Raw genomic sequence first — 17701 nt, forward strand, 5'->3', positions numbered from 1 at the left:
ATTCTTCCATATTGCACATAATTAGTTTTTTTTTTTTTTTTTTTGCATTCAGTGTTAGCTTGTTTGCACTGAGCCATTTTTGTGTATCTTGTAGGACATGGTCCACAATAGTGTGCAATGACTGCTTCATAAAACAAACAATTAAACTAGTATCTTCAGCAAAACAACTTGATTCTAGCTTTTCTCTCTGGCACATGAATATAATTAATGTAAATGGGGAACAGCAAGGGGCCTAATACACTTCTTTTGGTGCTGTAATTCCAACCACCGTCATCCTCTTTTCCAGATACTACTCAAGCCACTTTTTGTTCCGGTCCTCTGATACCTATAGCTTCAAGCTTTTCCAAAAGTATGCTGTGGTCAACAGTGTCAAAGGCTTTTGACAGCTCTAGATTTATCCTGACAACACTTTTTCCCTCTCCCAATTTACTAATTATTTCTTTTGGGTTTCTTCCAGTACAGCTGTTTCGGTACTACTCCCAGCTAGAAATCCATGCTGATTACTGTTTATCAGATTCCATAATTAAGATAATGTGTCACTCTATATTTGATTAGTATCGCCAAAACCTTAGAGAAAGTTGGGAGAAGTGAGACAGGTCTGCAGTTTTCTGTTTCAAGATTATCACTCTTTTTCAACAGGGGAACGAATTTAGAAATTTTCCATTTCTGTGAAAAAAACTTGCATATTTTTTGACAAAATACAGTTGATATGCTACACTGGTTTTTTTTCTTTATTGTGTAGATACAGGGTCTGGTCCATAATATTAATGTGACCACTGCCAGCAATCAAAATCGACATGCAGTAACCACTAGCAGTGAAGGGTATACAAAGCATGTTGGGAGCCACAGAAAACAGTGCAGTTGTCACTATAAGGAGGAGACAAAATGTGCACTGTCATTGGCTTTTGGGGAAAGGGTGGAAGCATTTGGGAATGACTAAGTCTGTAAACTGTTTGCATGTCAGTGTGGTTAAAGTATACTAAGCTCAGCAAAATGGCGCTATTCAGAATTGGTGCCGAGGATACTGTGGTGTAGTCGTGGGCCACAGATGACAGGGGTGAATGTCAGCTGCAGAGACGTGCATCTGTTAAACAACTGACCACCCAGATGAACTGAGAGGCATTTCAAATGACAGATGGCTATTGGAATGCACATTGTTAAATGTCTGAAAGCAAAACACACTGCAACAACTGTCAGAATGGGGCACGACAGGGGAGGGAGTCTGTGGCATTCCCTGGGTGGTGATGATATTCTGGGAGGCACAAAGGATTAACAGATGTATCCGTCTGTCCTCGAGGGCCGTGTCCACCCGCACACACAGTTTGTTTTTATTCAGCATAGTGACATTTACCAGCAGTACAATGCAACACAGCTCGCAGGGTACATGTGTGGTTTAAACAGCAACAGGACGAGTTTATCACATGCCTCTAACCACCAAAGTCCTCGGATTTAAACCAACTGAGAATCTGTGGGAACCCCCCTGCCAGGGTGTATTGTCCGTGGATCCTCACATGAGAAACGTAGAACACCTGGACTTGGCAATGAAATCGTAATGGCTCCACACCCCTGTTAATACAGAACCTCACAGCCACGTGGGGGAGCCCAGTTTGATAAGGGATTTTTGTGTCCTTGGAAAGTGGGCATTGTGTTGTTCTTGTCATGAACAAGCATGTCTCAAAAGCAGCATAAAATGAAAAGAATTGCAGTAGGCAACTGATCGAGCCTGGATGGGGTCTGCCAGTCATTAATGCCATATGATCATTTCCATGAATCTCTTCCTGCATGTCTCGCAACGGTGTGCACTGCAAAAAGAGGTTATTCGAGGTCTTGACGGGTAGTCACATTAACGTGTATTTTCAGAAGAAATGAAGGTAACAAACTAAATAAATCATAATTACATTATTACTTTGCAGTGAGCCACAGGAGACCAAGGTCCATTGTACCAAAATACTCATAAAACACCTTTGAACCACCACCTGAATTTTATCAGTGGAGTTCATCTCACCCTTTATGTAGGAGAAAGTAAAAAACCTCCATAGACAATTTCAGAGGAGCCTCATATCTGATAGTACACTGATAAGATATCTTTTCGGTTGCTACTTTGCACTTCTGATCACTGTATGTTTCTAAGGAAAAGCCATAATGTTCAGACTTTGGTGACCAAGGTAGACAAAAGCTTTTAAATTTTGAAATAGTATCCTTGTTTGTTTATAGCCCAACACATTTAGCATATCTGGTCACTGTTCCTCTTTAGTACGTTTCCCTTTCTAATGCTCTAGGTGGAATGAAGTGGTCATATGGACATTGATACCTGGGAGTCACTTGCTGGGTAAATTTGGCTGACAAGTTGCAGGTCTTTTCTGTTGACACCACGGTGGGTGACTTTCATGCTGGCGATGATGAATCAATAATAAGGACAACATATCACCCACTCCCTGAGCAGAGAGAAGGTGCGACATGACTGGAAATGAACTGCATGGCAGTCAGATATGCTGACCACTCAGTGAAGTGGGTCGATAGATGCTACTCCACGTTATTTGCCTCCCCTCATCACATATTTTATAATGTGCCTTTTACATGCTCTTTCCTCAATCCTCCTCATATGGGATTATTCTCTCCCAAATGCTTGTCTACAAGGAATGTTGTACCACACAATGTGGCCACATTAAGATCCTAACTCGTAGTTAGTCATCGAGATGAACATTGTAAGTTGCCATTGACAGTCAGTCTCAAACACAACAGGAATCACTGCAGACCCATGTCTACTAGTTTTCAACCAAATATTGTGATGGCAAGTTGCATGCAGTGGGACCCTTGCAGAAGACTATTGAGGCATAAAAATGTATATGTTGTCAGTGGAGCAAACACCACATAATCTGGACAGCAGGTGACTTGAAATGTGTGGTGGTTTAGCCTCTTTCTGAGAACATATCAAGGACTCTGACAGCACAATAAGGTTTTTAACCTGCAATGGGCAGAGGATAAACAGAGTGTCTCAAAAGTTACAGAACACTTATGTTGTGTAACAGCATGCAAACAAATTAGACCTAAGGTATTGTCACAAAGTTTTATGCAGTTTAATCAATTTCAACATGTGTGCACCAGTGGTAGTGGGCACAATTTCCAGTCTGTTATCAGGATCGATCCACATTCAGCACATTATATCTGCATCACCTGTGGCAAGGACAGTAATGATTTTGTTCATTTAATTTTTGATGTGGTTGACAGCTGCTTGTTAGACTCTGTCCTTGGTATATGCTCATAGAAACAAGCCCAAGTTTCCAATGCCTGTTGGCCTAGAACACCAGGGAATAGGACCACCCCTGCCATTTCAGCATACCTCGTAACACCTGTTCCGCAACATCTGCCACAGTGCACCATATTGCTGGAAAAAGACTGTGTCTCGGGAGTCAGCCAGTCATAGTAACAGCCTGAGCATATCAAGGTAAGAGGTTTTTTTTCTGAGGATAAAATGGTCCCAGAATACCATGGACCTCTTCCATCACAGTATGTGGATTTTTTAACATATCATTATCTTCTCACAGGATATGTATATACTCTGAATTGCCAACAAAACTGGCTTTGGCATACGTATTCAAATACAGGGATTTGTAAACATACAGATTATGGCACTGCAGTCGGCAATGCCTATATAAGATAACATTTTTCTGGCACAGATGCTAGATTGCTTAGTGCTGCTACAATGGCAGCTTATCAAGATTTACGTGAATTTGAATGTGGTGTTATAGTTGGCATATGAGCAATGGGACAAAGCATCTCCAACGTAAGAATGAAGTGGTTATTTTCATGAGCATTCAGTGAATATCCGGAATCTAGTAAAACATAAGATCTCCGACATCGTTGCAGCCGAAGAAAGATCCTGCAAAAACAGGACCAACAACTGAAGAGAATCATTCAAAGTGAAGAAGTGCAACCCTTCTGCAAATTGCTGCATATTTCAATGTTGGGCCATGGACAAGTGTCAGAGTGTGAACCATCAACGATATGAACTTTCATAGCTGAAGGTCCACTTGTGTACCCTTGATGACTGAACGACACCAATTTTTATGCCTCACCTGGGTCCATCAACACCAATATTTGACTGTTGATGAGTGGAAATGTATTGCCTTGTCGGACAAGTCTCATTTCAAACTGTGTCGTGCAGTTGGACACGTACAGGCATGGAGACAACCTCCTGAATCTATGGACACTGCATGTCAGTAGGGGACAGTTGTAGCTGGTGGAGGCTCTGTAATGATGTAGGAGGCATGCAGTTGGAGTATATGGGTAGGTATGACCCTGAAAGGTGACACATACATAAGCATCCTGTCCATTGGGAATTCCGATGGACTCGGTCAATTCCAGCAGGACAATGATACAGTTGGCAGGTCCAGAATTGCAACAAAGTGGCTCCTGGAACACTCTTCTAAATTTAAACACTTCCACTGGCCACTAAACTCCCCAGATTTGAACATTGAGCTTATCTGGTATGATTTGCAATGTGCTGCTCAGAAAAGATACTCACATAGCCCTCTATGCAGCATTCACAGTGTCAATTCCTTCCATCACTACTTCAGACAATAGTCATGCCCATGAGGCACAATCGATTACTAAACTTAGCCAGCACTGTACAACTGATGCGTGTTATGAAGATATAACATACTTTGCTCAGAGACAATAAAAGTGTGTGGGTAAATACTTTAATCAAAACTGAACATGAATGCCCAATAATAGAGTTAAGTTCCAATATTTGCAGCTCTTGCTATGTAGATGAAGTTTACTTTTAAAAACAAGAGTAGAAGGCTTAGATATATCATGCAAGATTATTTATAGTGATATCAATGTAGGTAAGATGTAAAGAGAGATAGGGGGGCAGGTTTTTTTTTTATTTAATTATTTTTGAAATAGAAAGTCTTCATAGTTGTGAAGGCAAGATTTGTCATTGAGCAAGTAGACTGGTGCTGTATCTGTGTTGAAAGATATTTCAGTTCCTTCAAGAAAGTCAGATTTCTTTCCTGGATCTTTTCTACACTGTTTGCCACAATTCTTGCCCAGTAACTCATTCTGCAAAGTTGGATGTTAAGACGGAGTGCATCCCTGTGCTTCTACCAGTTTGTTTATTGCCAAAGATTGGACATACCTGACTTGTGATATTCTTGCTTAGTGCTTTCAGTATTGTGTTGCTTGTGAAGAAGCTTATTTTCATGTCATACAACTTGAAGAGGTTGGCATGAAATCTTCCTTGAGGAAGGTCAGATTATTACAAAGATGGTCTTCCTGTTTGTGGGTGGTTGTCCAGAAACTGGTTGGTTTAATTTATGTATTACAGCAGGAATGTATTCATAACTGGAGGCAGCTGATTTTACAATTTGTGTTTCTTTTTATCTTTAACTTGTATCCATTGGACCTTTACGCATGTGATTAAACATTCTTCTGAAGAACACATTTTTATATTGATATGGATGGTAACCCTGGTAATTGTTGGCTTCCTGGAAATTTCAGAATTTTATATAAAAAGCTTTGTTAATGTTTCATTCCTACAGTGACATGAAGTGAATTGAATTTTGTGGTGTAATTTATTAATTTCTTCAGCTAGATTTTCTATTTCCTTTGGTTGTTCTGTTGAAAATAATGAAATGAGAGTGTCGCAATTTCTCGTATTCTCAATGAATTAACTTATTCTAGGTCCCTACAGCTGTTGTGTGATAATCTAGTGTAAATTCCTGCAGATAAGAAAGGGATTTTGAACTCATGTCCATATAGTTTCCATAAGCTGCACTCATATGCGATACTTATAGAAATGATTCTGGTTGTTATTGAGTACAGTGGTTCTACCTGACAGCAGTTTCTAGTGATTTAAGTGTGTGTGTGTGTGTTTTTTTCAGGACCTCAAAACCCAGTGATGTAAGCACGGGCATTAGAATGCTTTTGAGTCTTGCAGCCAGACCACAAACAAGGTTTTGTCCCCTGCTGAACACCAAACCCACAGACAGTCTGGTTTTCTTTTTGTGAAAGTGAAAATTGAACCATTGTGGGTGCTATGATTGTCAGTTTCCATTAACATGACACAAGCAGAGTGGCAGGTATTATAAAAAAACGGTGCCATATCTTGGCGAACTTCTTTGATGTGTTAAGCACTGCCCTAAAAACAGCAGAATGCCAAAGTTATGAGGTGATGTGAGATATTATGCTTGATATCATTACAGCCCACTATAAACTAGAGATTGCTTCTGCCAAGTGATCAAAATGTGGTCCATAAAGAAACTTTGTTATTCCAGCTGGCACTGGGTCATTGATTTTTAGTATGCTTGAGAGCTGTTCTTTGTTCACACAGTGTTACTCATGAAAAATGACATCTTAGGCATGTATTGACCTAACCAATGACAACTGGCTTTGGCAAAACTTATTACTAGTCAATACCTGTTATGTGTTCAGTTGATGAATTTACACATTTGTCTATCTGGCATAGCAGTTCACAATATTTTTCCCTTTCTTCTGTGGTGAAGAGGTGGTTTGTTCTCTCGCACCCCTAGTGAAGAGGACCAACTGTCATGGTCTTAAATAGTCCTTGATTGGCATACATAATCATTCCTAGTGTCAGTAGATCTTTCAAAGGAACATAAACAGCTCACTTCATTTCTCTGTCTCTTCTCAGCCTTGAGAACCCAGTTCCGTGCACCACCAAGATTATATAGCCACTGGCCTAATTAGAGTGATTCTTACACATTCTAATTTCTCATTCCATTTCCTTTTAGTTTTTTCTTATAAAACTTGTCTATTAAGTAAAACGTATGCTCCCAACATAAAGGAACTTGCAGACCACACAGAAGACCTGAAAATTTAGTTTGATTTTAGAGCAGAACAACTGTTGTTGGCAGTAAAAAATTTTATAATTTCGGTGTGGAGCAACCTTACTTACCTTCTATTGTTGTGACAGAAATACTAATAAACATTTAACATGTATTTGGTCCAAAGAAGTTTATTTCTACAGTGTCTGCTAGGATGCCATTGTTTATCAGTGAACAATGTAAACCACAAAAAAGTAAATGAGAGCAATAGGGTTTAGGAGCATACTTGTCACAACCATTGTAGTGGAAGTGCTTCTGCTGTGACTAACATTGTGTGAATGTTTCTAACTGGATGACAGTAAGACCATGGTCAGTACTGGAACCTGAAAGTACCTTACCTTGCTCCTGCCCTTCTGCAGTAATATAAAAATGAAACAGAGTGTCTTCCAGTGTAGAATTTTAACATTTTAAAGTAGTTCCTAGAATATGTTTCAGTATTCAGGTTGCAAAAGAAATTTTTGGAGCATCTGTCAACGTTTTCAATTGTATACCTGTGTGAAAATGTACGTACGTCTTGTTCAGCAGTATTCAGTTTGTAAATATTTCAAGAGAGATGCTCTTCTTAATTTATTAAATGCCACATCAGTAAAGTGGCAATCTATGGGATCAAATTGAGGCAGTTTTAATATTGGAACTGGTATGGCTTACAGATGCACCATTGGTTATTTATACTAAACACAAGCCTTAGAACAAAATGAATAGCACTGAATGTAAACAAAATTTGAAAGAGGTAAGTGCTGGCACAGATTGCATTGACTTGTTTATCGAGTTTTGTATTGTCATCAGAGCTAATAAAGTTATTGCCAATAACAGTGAACATGAAGGAGTTATAAGTCTGTCTTGTATCAATTGGCAAAAATTGAAAACTAATAGGTTAATGTGAGAACAAGGGGACATAAGTGACAACATAATCTGGATCTTGGTGAAACAAACTCAAATGAATACAGATATTATTTAGTTACATTTACTAGCTATTCTAGGTCCCCACAACAATGTACAACTGCCTTTGGTTAGGAGATTTAGCTTTATTGCAGCAAGGTATTTCAGTGTGTACTGCAAGTATTTTGATGAATTTTCACTTTCAACAAGTAGTAAATTCTGGCTGTAGGCATACAATTTTAAATGTATTGGGCCTAATTATTGTTTCTATTGTAAATATGACTATCATTAGTGGTCATGTAAAAACAGTAGCACATATTATGTAGCTCTATTTGCTGAAGAGCTACTCAGGTCAGAATATTACAACCTATTTGTAGCCCACCTTATTGGTGAAATTACTGTAGCTGTGAAGTTGTCATTTGGAACAGAAGCGCACAATAAAGTATTTTGAGACCAGCAGAACAGCTTTTCACCAATGTATGTGGGTAGTTATAACAATTTTTCGTCCAGTGAGTCTTCCACCTAGCTTATGGTTCAACACTATGTAGCAGTGACAGACTGCAGGGAGATAACAGGTGACCATCGGCATGATTAAATGTTTCTTAACCTAACTGTTTCTGTAAGTTGATAAAATTAACCCTTAAGTAATAAAAATGGTCATGTATATAGTTGCACACTGAAGTCCCAAATTATATTTATAATGCAGTGTTTGTTAATGTTGTAATGTGCCTACGAAACATTTATGGCTGAAATTTACTGTAAAAGATAGATGAATTTTAAAAAAAAATGCTAATGGTCTTCTTAATTTTGTTGGTTCCATTGTTCCCATCACCTATTACGTATGTGAGAAATATTAGCAGTGAGGCTGTTTCGTTTTTTCGTATGGCATCGAGTAATTACTTCGTAGCAAATCCCAGAGGTTAAAAATGTTGTACTGCATGAAAGTCATGGTAATTCTACAGAGCTGTGTACATTTTTTAAAATACAAGCAGGTATCGGTTTTATGCTGTAAATGTCTTGGTAAGCTTTCCAGTGGAACAACCAGAAATCTGTGTGCAAATTAACACCATGCAAGCAGTGTAGGTAATGGTGACAGCTCTTTTAATACACCCTGTATATGAAAACAAACTACATACACACAATTTTCGAGTGTTTAGGAGAGGAAAAGAAGCTTTTTTTTATGTGACTGCCTCTAAATTTCTTTTTTTATAGGGGGAGACGAAGTTGGTATATGAAGCACTGGTTACCAGTTCAGCTGAATGCATTGTCACTATTTGAGCAAGCATATTCCAGTTGTGCCATAATGTAGACAGGCGATATTTTCTGAATTGCCCCTATACCAATAGTCACACCATATCTTGAGCATTACTGACATCTCTGACCCCACAAATTCTTTGTGAATGTAGATTTTTGTACACAATGTATGCAATTTTTTTAGGAGCACCTGCTGACCAGAGAGTAACAACCTCAGGATAAAAGCAAGTAGCTGTACAGGACAGAAGGGTTGGAGCTTGACTAAGGTAACTCAGAAAGTACCTTTGTCCTTGATTCACATTACCTGTCATGACTAGAGAGAGATAAACAAAACAAAGATAGTTCAACTGTTAATTACCCCCCTTGCCACACACACACACACACTGCTTAAACATAGTTTCCATCATAAGCAAAAATTTACATTAAAAGGTGACAGGCACTTCCATTGAAGTCCTAAGTATGAGGTGCATCCTGAAAGTAATTGCCAAATCATTCTACTGCCACTGCAGCACTTGTGTTGTAGGTTCACACATTTCTCTGGTTCATTGTCTTGTCACTGCAGCTCAATTTTGTGGTATTTATATTTGTTAGTGATCAGTCAAAATCTTTAGGACAACCCCTGAGCCCAGTGACTGTGACGTGTGCTCTGTTATGTTTAGTTCCAACACACAGAACATTAAGCCAGCTGAAATTCATCAACTTGTAGACATTTACGGTGAGAAAGTGGATGAGACAGTTGAAGAAACACTCATGACGAAGCATGTGTTGGACAGCCTTCTGTTGTCACTGATGATATGGGTGAGAAAACACATGGTTCACAATAAGAATGTATTTCAAAAACTGTTTTGCATGACTCAGTCATAAATTGCTTAAATTTTTGTGAATTTCGTTTGAAAAATGCTTACAAAATTATGTACCTTGGCAGAGTTTTGACATTTCAGCACTGAATACAGTGATAAGGAAGATGAGTTCTTAAATAGAATCGTGACTGGTGATGAAACTTGGGGTCTTCATGACACTCCAAAATAAAATCAACAATCTATGGAGTGAAGGAACTGACAGTCCGACAATCCTCCACCACCCCCAAAAAAGAAATCATAATGAAGTTGCAAGTGCAAGAAGTCAGGTCAAATGGATTCTACGACCAACAAGGCATTCTGCTTGTTGAGTTCCTTCTGAGAGCTGAAACCATGAAAGCGGTATGATACTGGAAAACACCGAGAGAACTCCATCACACTATTCAAAACAAAAGATGCAAAACTCTCAATCGAATCATTGTGATGCTTCATTTCTGCTGGTGGCACTGAAAACCTTACTAAACAATTCAGTTGGGAACAGTGAGACCACCTGCCAATCAGTGCTGATCTCACATCTCCGGACTACCACTTTTACTTCATCTTCAGTCAGGATGAAGGTGCTTGAACACCTATGATGATGTAAGCAAGTGTGATCAGTATTGGAGGTCTTAACTGGTATTATCTTTCTATGAAAAGGGCATAGAAAAGTTGGATTACTGCTATGACAAATGTCTGAACAGTGGTGGCTGTTACGGTCTGAAGAAATGTTTTCATGAGTCCTTTCCCACAATGGTACTTACATTCTTGGCATACCAATGTGGGTGTAAAAGTTGACAGAGAACACCCCACATCCTCTTCTTTACAGCAGTCACGTAATGGGGATACGCAAAGCCAATATGAACCACCTATTTTCTGTCAGCAGCCATGTGGTGGAATCTTCTGGATCATACACAGGGTTATTCAGCTGCCCCTGCCATAAAGTTTTATGGAACCTGCAACATCTTCAAGAACCACACCCATGATTTTAATCTTCTCTCCTCTCCTCCCTACATGCACACTGTTAGTCCTGCAAAAACAATGAAGAGAACCTTTTTGTATCAAAATTAACTACATTACATTTTGTACTTTGTTGGACACCACACTTTCTGTGACATTCAAGAAAAAAGGCATTTGAATGCCTGTCTTGTACTTTTTGAATTATTTAACAAAAACTATGGCTTCTAGCAAAAATGTATCCCCTCCCCTCCCAAAAAGAAATGACTACATTAAATTTCCCACAAAAAGATCCTGTTCATTTTTTTTATGTAGGACTAGTAATTTGCATGTAGTGGGTGAGAGAAATGAAAATCTTGCCCATGACATTTGTAGGCATTGCAAGTTGCATAAAACCCATGGGTAGGTGTAGTTTAATCATCGTGTACAGGTTTTTCATGCCAAAAGAACTAATATAAGATTTCTCTGGCTTCATAAACAGCTCAAGAAACATTTTACACCACATTGATGTATAGTGTTTGCACTTTTCTTAATCAGAAAATCATTTCTCATTGCTTTCCTGACCACAGAAAATTCCTACACACAGCCAACTGTTTTTGTTGTTGTGGTCTTCAGTCCAAAGACTGGTTTGATGCAGCTCTCTATGCAAGCCTACATCTATTTGAACCTGCTTACTGTATTTCCCCTTCAACAGCTTTTCCTCCTCTCACTCAAATCCCACCAATACCAAATTGATGATTCCTCGATGCATCAGGGTATGTCTTATCAACCAGTTCCTTCTTTTACTCATGTTGTGCTGAAAATTTCTTTCAATACTATGTCCCTGGTAATTTGATTTGCAACTGCATAATTATTCCATTAGCCACCTCTAGGTGCAGTGCAGAGGGTGTCGAGTGCCAGTAGTAGTCATCTATCCACTTATTGACTACCTCTGTAACTTAGTATTCACTGCTGCTGCCTATCATGGCGAGGACGCAGGTTTAGATTCCCTGTACTGCCAGGGATTTTTCTGGGTGAGAGGATTGGGAAAGTGTACATTCACCCTTGTGATGCCAACTGAGGAACTCGAGGACAAGAAAACTGACACAGGCAGGATAGTGGTGTGCTGGACGTCATTGGTAAACGATGACACGGTGGTCGGCCAGTACCGATGGACAGAGTTTACCTTATGTTTTATCCACGTAATCATCAAAATTTCTTCCTAGAAACACATTTCAAAAGATACCATCCTTTTCTAGCTTCAACTGCTTGTTGTTCACATCTCGTTTCGGAGCAAGGCTACACTTCACGCAGATACCTCCAGAAAAGACTCCGTAACATTTACATCCACTCCTAACATATTCCTCTTTCTCAGATATACAGTCCAGCCTGCATTTTATATCCTCTCTGTGTCAGCCAAAATCAATTATTTTGTTACCCAAATAACAAAACACTTCTATTATCTTCAGTGTCTCATTTCCTAATCTGCGAGGTTTGTCCGAAAAATACATAATAACTTTATTTCACAATTATTCAGGTATTACAATATTGTCTCCTTCAAAGTGCTCACACTGAGACGTGATACACTTCTGCCAACGCTGTTTCCACTGTTGATAACATTGCTGAAAGTCTTCAGTTGTGATGTTGTTTAGTTGCCATGTCGTTTCCACATCTCCCAATGCCACACCATTACGCATTTTTGGGAACATGAAGAACTGACACGGGACTAAATCCGGTGGTGATTGAGCTTCGGGCCAAAAACACAACGAGCGACATGTGTGCGGGCGCATTCTTGTGATGAAGGATCCAACTCTGGTCGAACTCTTGCCACAAGAGCTCCGAGATGTGTCAGAACTTCAACGTAAAAATTTCCGTTCTATCTCTGGCTGGGAGGGACAAATTCCTTGTGAACAATGCTCCAAGAATCAACACTGTCATCACATTGGACCTTGATTTTCGCGACTCTCCTGCTAGGTTCCATACCTTGCTTCGAGCGCCACATCGAATTTCTAAAACCAGGACACGTCTCCAGTGATGACTCGGTTGAGAAAGTACCCTCGTTCCTCTGCTTCCAACCAATCCTTACAGCACTCAACCCTCTTTGCTTTCTGTTCTGGTGTCAAGAGCTTCGGTACAATTTCTCCATTTCAAGTTTTTGTGAACAATTGTTTTGAGGGTTGACAGCTCGTCAGCAATCATTCTGTCAATCCACGGTCTTTAAGAACACAAGCTGCTGCTGCACACTCCCACCTTCACGCAGAGTGCTCTGACTCGAACTGAGCATTGATTTGATTGATTACAGCAGTAGTCTCACCTGATGGTGACTGCAACCTGTAACATAAAGACATTATTCAACCTTTATACGTATTTTCCGGACAAACCTCGTATAATGGACAATGAAAAACTTCCCATTCTAGTTAGTTAGTTATATTAGTTGTTCCATGGATCATGAACACGATTCTTTTGTAATGATGTGGAACGTGTCAAAGTGTCACCTGCCATATTCTCCAGATCTGACTGTGTCAGACTTTTTCCTTTTCCCAAACCGAAAAAAAATACCTCAAAGGATGATGCAGTGACTGATGCTTTGTTGCAATTGAAATCAAAGATCTTTTACTTGAATGGTTTGCAGAAGTTATCTGAGCAGCCTCCAAGTGTATTAGTGTACACAGGTATTATATATACAAATAAATTGATACTATGAAATTTCTTTCACTCTTTATTTGTTAGGGTAGAAGCTTTTTGACCCCTCCTCGTACAGCTTTCAAATGCAAACTCGCTGATCATCCCTCGTTATTCATTCCGCATCTCCTGATTGAACTTGACTACATTCCATTATTCTTGTCTTACGTTCATCTTAGACCTGCTCTTTAACACACTATCCATTCCACTGTCTGCCTCCTTAGCTGTGCCATTCGACTAACTGCCAGCTATTTTTCCTTGGGTAGGAGGGAGGGGGGGGGTGGGGGGTGACTGGTACAAAATGCAGTCAGTCTTGTGAGGAGCTGCTTGACCAAGTAGTTGTGGTTCCACAGTAAAAAAATACCCAGGAGAGAGGTGTGCTGACCAGCTGCCCCTCCATGTTGCATCACATCACATCAGATCACACCACACCACTGGCAGGGGGCAATATGTCGGTTGGTGGAATTTTAGCATTTTTAAAACAACCAACGGGAATTCCAGGTAGGAATGTCAAAAATTTCTGATTTTTATTCCTTCCATTCCATTCAACTTATCTTCCAAGACCCTTCCTGCCTCTGATATCAAGAGCTTTATTTCTTCTCTCTTCCTGTGTCTTATAAGAGTCCCGTTACTCACTCCAAACAACAAGAAAATATTGAAACGATGTAACATTTGTTTGTCAGAACTGTCTGAAGTGTAATGTTGGGATATGACACTGTAGGATAGAGTTCCAATGACATTTGTTGCATAACCTAGAAAACAGTATCAACAATCATCGACAAGATTTGAAGTATTTTGTGCTCAGCTCACCATCCAAATATATTTAGAAGTACAATTCATGTGGGCTCTAGGTCATATAGTTTCAGTTAATATCTTGACTTGCTGATGAAACAACATTGTAGCTTTTGCTAAGCCCAATTCTCCAAATGTAATCAACAACTAACACCACATTTCTAAAGCTTTGGCAACTGGCTAAAAAGAGTCACTTATTTCAAAGTTGCAGAAGTATAAAAGCAAATTACAGTTCATGAAATACACTGGGTTCACATTACTCAGTCCAACAGATAAAACTGCACTTGGTTCCATGTGACATCAAGTCCAAGGCTGGCCCAACACAACTACTCTCATTCAGTAACCTCACTAAAACTATTGAGAAAGTTAACAACGATAGCACAACTCAACTCACGGGTGCAAAGCATCAAAGGTACATTTTTACAATATTAACTTCAGGAACTGTTCTAGTGGTTATGAAAAATTATAACAGTTTCAATTTGATACAGAAGTGCTATGAGGCATTTTCATAACCAAATAATTTGAAAATGTGAAACACATGATATTTATAATCTCAAACATCAAAGAAACAGAATGAAATTTCAAACAAAATATCAATCCAAAAGGCTTCAATTTTTGAACAGCAGATTTGCAATTATTGAAAAAACATAGCTGAAAATTTAATGGAATCAGATACTTTGTTGGCCAGAATATTTATCATAATCTACTATTGAACAGAAATCTCTGTGAGACAGATTCATTAAAATCTTCAACTGTGTTGTCTGTAAACATGCTCTGAAGGATCATTTCAGGCTTATCTGCATTGTGAGTGTATAGCAGCATGGTAAGTTGCCTGTCAATTTGTCATACACCACAGTGACATCATTCAAACAAAGAACCGCTACTGTGAGACAAACCATCTTCCAGAGGTAGCCTGGAGTCAACAACCTGTTTAGAGCATAAGAGTTGTGGCTCATAGGCACCCACAAGAAAATGCAAAAGAGCTGTGCACTGCCCATTTAGAAGGCAGCTGTATCAGTACAGCCCAGTCACCAAGTTTTTTCTGAACTAAATCGGGATATTTTTTAAAAACCAAGACTAAACACACACAGGCAACAATTCAATGTTTTTTTTTTACCTTATTGAGATTTTTGCTCACTTTTCAATCTCCTTCATAGAATCTTCTCTTCTTCCTCAATAAAACTGGAGACATCTAAATCACTAAACCATCTTCATTATTATTATTATTATTATTTCAGCTTCTAATGTTGCTGCTGGGAAAAGGTTCCTCTCAGCTCACCAAGTGTTCACCATCATCTGAAACAAAATGGAAAAGTTGTCATAGTTTTCATAACAATGAAAAAAAATTCCTTCCACTAATCAGATTTCAGCTTGAAAAGTTCTTCTCTTCATCCTTGAGAAAGTTCTTTAACTGCACATATTCTTCAAACATCAAATCCCCATCTACAAGAAATAACTTCTAGATATTCTGAAAATGAGGTCTGTTTCACTGTCAGTGAAAATGGTTTGAAAGTCCTGTAGACACTTTCTTCAAAGTCAAATCATTTTTCAACATAGTTTAGACTGTGCTGCAAGTAAACTGCCATTTTGTTGTGGTTTGCCTACTTTGTTCCTTTGTTGTCCTCGGTGTCTACATACTGGCTGAAAACATAGGGGTTGGATGTGCAGTACTGTCTACTGTAAATGATGTAGCCGACAGATGCACAGTCTTCTACTTTCACTTTTCACATCCTCCCAATAATACACAGTTATGTATGGCCAGTGCACAACTTCCCATTTATAAGTCAACATCAGAATTAAAGTTACATAAAAATGACTGATTTTGCCCTATAATAAAAGATACTAACTAGGAATACTCAATATAAATTAGAAAATCAATTACACAGACAAAATTCAACCTGAGGGGGCTGCCTTTCTCTTTTATGAAAATGCAGATTACAATTCACATATGTTAATGGTAATTAGTTGAAAGTGAAGAAACAAATTTGAAGGAGGCATATGGCAAAACAAGGGGGAAGTAAAAATTATCCCAGCTTCCTTCGTCACAATTTCTCTTTCGAATGTTTTGATAAGATCATCATGACGACTAAGGCTGCCACAGGGGAAGGAAACTGCCCAACCCTATTCAATTTTTTCAGCAGAGAATTAAAAAGCACTGTCACGATTGACCGCTGATGCACTACTCGAAAACAATGGCTATTGAGTCAAGTATGGCCACTTAGCGCTGTTAATAAAAGGAGGAGTTTAAGTCAGTAACTCATACAAGACTGCCCCTCATTAGAAATTGGTAATGAGCAATTTGAAGTGAAGACCACATCATTTTATATAATGTTGTCCATTTTTATGTAACCAGGAATTTTATCTATCCCAACAAAGTACAGTTGGGAGTTGGGTTTCCAACCTGATATCTGGGATATCAGGCAACTATGGTCAAGACAGAATCCAAGTCTCCACATTATCAATGTGGCCTCAGATAGCACTAGCATCCCTCCCCCAAAGCATTCGTCTGTGGAGTTGGGTACAGGAAAACACAGAATGGATACTCAGTCAGCAGAGTAGGATTCCATTCACTGATGCATCCAGGAGTAACCTGACATCTGATGATTGTCAAAGAAAGGTGTGAAAGCAGCAGGAAAGTATGAGACTTCAGAAAGAAAGTTACCCGTTACTATGGCAGACTGAGTAACTTTTACTGTATGCTGCAATACAATTCAAAGTGATGCAGATACTACAGTCACTAAAACCTGTAAACAACAATTGTAACATCGCACAAACTATTCAGTTTCTTGAAAATATAAATGTGCGCCTCAGTCATGGAACCATTTGAGGACTGCTGTGTGAATTTCCTCTTTGATGGAAAATCTCTTTCCTGTCAGATATCCACCGAGCTTGCTGGAAAGACTGAATGGTCTTCATCAAATTGTTGGCACTGTTTCACTACGACTGGATGCTACATTGCATTGCACCATACACTGCAAGAATTTCATGGCGAATTTGTGTGCAATTTATATGTTTGGCTAACAAGAAACTTACTGTTCCTTGTACCTCAACTTTGGAGTGCCATTTCACTCCCACAATGTGATGAACCTGTTGTCCGTACTGCAGCAGAATTGTCTCTCAGGAAATCGGTAACATGCCCACTCTTCTGAAAGGGTGCCGTGCCTGTTGTGTAACTTAATTTCAGAAGTCCCTGTACCTCAAGCATGTCTCTTGAATGAATCAATAACCATCCAAGACCATTTCTTCAGCAATTCCTTTGGATCAGTGCTCATTGTGTAGAAGCAGAAGAAGATACACACATGAATGTGAGTCACGAGGCAACGGTTCAAATCTGTGTTCTGTAACTAGTGCAACATTCTTTAATAATTCTCCTGATACTGTGTTACTATCACATTTTTACTGTTAAATGTTTGTTTGCTGATGGGGTGGTAGGGTCAACCAATAACTCTCTGGAAATTTATACAGTGAGATAATCAC

This window comes from Schistocerca gregaria, unplaced genomic scaffold (assembly GCF_023897955.1).
Source record: "Schistocerca gregaria isolate iqSchGreg1 unplaced genomic scaffold, iqSchGreg1.2 ptg000553l, whole genome shotgun sequence".
Lineage (NCBI taxonomy): Eukaryota > Metazoa > Arthropoda > Insecta > Orthoptera > Acrididae > Schistocerca > Schistocerca gregaria.